Genomic DNA, 3,798 nt, shown 5'->3' with positions numbered 1-3,798 from the left:
GAATAACAAATACTTCATATCTTTGTTGTTTAAACTTTTTATTTAAACATAATTTCAAACATAAAAAATTACAGGAATTAAAATAGGGCTGCAAACATTTGTATACTTTTTTTCTGAGATTCGCCAACTTTCTTTTTTGTTAAACTTTTACCAGATTTACTTTATCATTTTTTTCTACCACTTTCAGTGGATCTTTTTGTATTTGAGGTTAGATTGCATACATTATGGCCTTTTCTCCTAAATACATCAGTTTTTAAGTAATTCTTAAAAATAGCAATCTATATATTTTTTTTACAAAATCATAGTATAGTTATCTATTCTATAAATTTAATATTAATTCTAATATACCATTTACATTCCATTATTGCCAATTGATGCTATGCTATTATAGTATATCTTTCCTCTCCGGTAAAGGATTCAGTCTAGGGATAGGTATTGCATTAGTTGTCATGTCAACTTTGGGCTCCTGTAATGTGAAACATTTCCACAGGTTTTCTTTGTCTTCCATAAAATAGACTTTTTTGCATAGTACTGTTTTCTTGTCATTTTAAAAAATATAACAGTTTTCGTTATGGGTTTGTCCAATGTTTCTTTATGGTTATAATCAGGCTATGTATTATTGGCTGAACTCTGAGGCATGGTGTTTTGTCCTTTTCAGGGCATCATATTTGGAGGCACACGATGTCCATCTCTCCCCACTGGTGATATTAATTCTGATGAGTTTTTCAAGGTATAGTTTGATTTCTTCACCATATTTATACTGTTTCTTTTCCCTTTGCAACCAATGAGTAGTTTTTTTGGAGAAACAATTTATGAACATGCAAATAACCAACTCCTTATCACAATTTCCTCCTATATATAATATCCATTGATGATTGTTGCTTGATCCACTCTTAATACGATGGCTGCATAATGCTAGTTTTGTCCTTCTCTTATCATTCAGTTATATATTTATATTCTTATTTATTGTTTATTATCTTTATAGACTTATACATCTCTATTTTAAATCCTTATAATTCATCAATATATTGAATTATTTTGATCTTTCACTTTCCCAGACTTGGCCAGTAACATGCACTATTATTATTATTATTATTATTATTTTTATTTATTTAATTATTTTTTTACTACTACTACTACTTTATTATTTTCTGGCATAAGTTATTTCAGGTTATATCTTTTATATAACCTGACCCAGTCCTATAAAATAAATTTATTTTAGGTTTCCTGGTTCTATTTAGTGAAGAATGGTATTAGTGACCAAGATCAGGTACTAGATGTGCTCAATGATATAAGAGTATCATTGTTACTTGGTCATTTTGGGGTAACAGAGCTAGATGATATATGCATGAATATACATATATACATAACACATATATACAAATATACATTACTCATATAAATGTACACATATCCATGCATATACACAAACATAAATATATATACATACAAATGTACAGATATATACATAAATGATATATATAAATATTTTAGAAAAATCATGAGTTTACATTGGTATCTCCAATTCCAGTGCATCGTTACATGGTTCTTTTATGCTTCTCCCATTCCGTAATTGTTATATTTTCTTCCTCAGTGAGAATCTTTGTTCTCAAAGTATTAATATACATAATCTTTTGATCAGTCCTATAATATGTACAAAATTGTTTCAGATTTCTTTGCCCACAACACTAAAAAAATTAAACCTAGTAAAAATATTTTTAGTTTTTTTTGCAAATTCTGCCCCAACTAAAGACTTAGAATATGTTGTCAAATATTATGTTTGTAAATTACTTTAGTTCTTTCCTTAATTCTTCCATCTCTACCTTTTTACCTTCTCTTCCCTTTTTTTTCTCTCTTCTCTCTCTGTCTTTTCTTCCCTTTGGTATTCATTTGAAATTCATCTGGATACATTTATTTGTTTGTTTCCATTTCTACGTATTTATCCTTTGCATTATTATTGATTTAATTTAATTTTTATTGAAAATGTAGAATATTAACATGCTTATGAAGTCAAAACAAAATAAAAATAAATGAGATCTTCTATCTCATTTCCTCAACTATTTGTAGGTAATCAGTTTAATGCCTATCTGTTTTATTCTTCCTGTATCTCTTTTGTAAAGAAAAGCATATATAGGAATATTATATTATTTTCTTACCTCTTTATATGAAGTATATATATATATATATATATATATATATATGCATATATATAACATATGTGAATAAAATATTATACATATATATTTTTATATGTTGCTATTCTTTTTACTTGAGAATATCTGCTGTAACTAATTTTATATCAGTTCATAGACATTGCATTTTTATAGCTGCATACTATAATCGTATATTTTAAATTGTGTGGATGTACCATAGTATATTTACCCAGTCTCCTGTGATCGGTTTCTAATATTTTACAGTTATAAATAATGCTTTACTAAATAACTTACATTGCCAAATTCCTGTCCAAAGGGATTTTATCAATTTTCATTGTCATCACATGAAATACTTGAGTGCCTGATTTCTCAAAGCCTTGTCACTTTTCAAGCTTCTACTGTTTTGCTAATCTAGTGGGTAAAAAATGGAATTTCAGTGTAGTTTTCATTGCATTTCTCTTGTTATGAGTAAAATTGGATTTTATTTCATGTTTAATGGTTATTTTTATGTTTTTTTGTGGATTGTTTGTTTATATCTTTTTCCTATTTCTAGAATTTTAGACTTTTTATCTCACTTTTTAAAATGCTCTTTATGTATTAGCTATAGTAATCCTGTATCCACAATATGTGTTGATAATATTTTCTTTTGGTTTATTACATGTCTTTTGATTTTGCTTCTCCAACTTACTGCCATGAAAGTTTTTTTTTTTTTAATATACTTAAATCAATCATTTTTTCCTCTTTTAATTGCATTTCGAATTTTAGTCATAGTTAGAAAGACTTTTCTTAGGTTGTAGTTAAACAAACAAATACATTTATAATACTGATGTGTTTAGAGTTTATTCTTGTGTGTTGTGTGAAGAGTTTTAATTTTTTCCAAAAAATATCCAGTGATTTCATCATCACTAATTTTCCAAATAAATTATTTTTGTCCCAGCAATTTGACTTATAATGAATTATCATATAGCAGATTTTTTAAAATCTGTGTTGGTCCTATTTCTGGACTTCATTTTCTATTCTATTGATCTTTCTGTCTATTCACATACCTTTTTTTTCTTTTGTTTCTTAAAGCATACAGCATCTGGTATTCCTAGGTGGTCTCCCATCCAAGTACTAACCAGGCCCGACCCAGCTTAGCTTCCAAGATCAGATGAGATTGGGCATGTTCGGGGTGGCATGGCCATAGACCATGTACCTGTTTTAATTGTAGTATATTTCTAGTATGCTTTGATATCTGACAGTAATGACTATCCTTTATAAATTTTTCTGTATACTAGTTTCCTAGATATTGTGAAATCACAATTTTTTTAAACTTGCAAAAAATGAAATGTTATTTTTATTTATAATTTTTCTTAATGGATATATATCTTATGGTCAGTGTTAATTTTTAGAAAATTTCCATGACTATGGAAATTTTAAACTATGCCTGAAAATTTACTGTTTTATTACATCTTGTTATTCTCATTCATAATACGTATTAACATATGTAACTATAAGATTATTTTTGAGACCATTTGCTTAGCATCAACTTCTGACATGCAATAGGCCTTTGGTAATGGTCATCATGCTGGAGGATAGGTAGAATACAAAAGGCAGGACATGAAAAATGCCATAATAGCTAAAAAGCCATATTTATGACACTCCA

The 3,798-nt window shown here is 27.7% G+C and overlaps 1 pseudogene; it reads right to left on the bottom strand.

Annotated features, from left to right (window-relative positions):
- Nucleotides 1–3,222: 3,222 nt before the first annotated feature.
- Nucleotides 3,223–3,341, bottom strand: LOC120595262 (uncharacterized; annotated as a pseudogene).
- Nucleotides 3,342–3,798: the final 457 nt, after the last annotated feature.

This window comes from Pteropus medius, unplaced genomic scaffold (genome assembly GCF_902729225.1).
Source record: "Pteropus medius unplaced genomic scaffold, Ma_sr-lr_union100, whole genome shotgun sequence".
NCBI classification, from domain to species: domain Eukaryota; kingdom Metazoa; phylum Chordata; class Mammalia; order Chiroptera; family Pteropodidae; genus Pteropus; species Pteropus medius.
Note: the sequence above shows the minus strand (reverse complement) of the source record. Positions and strands in the feature narration are given on the sequence as shown.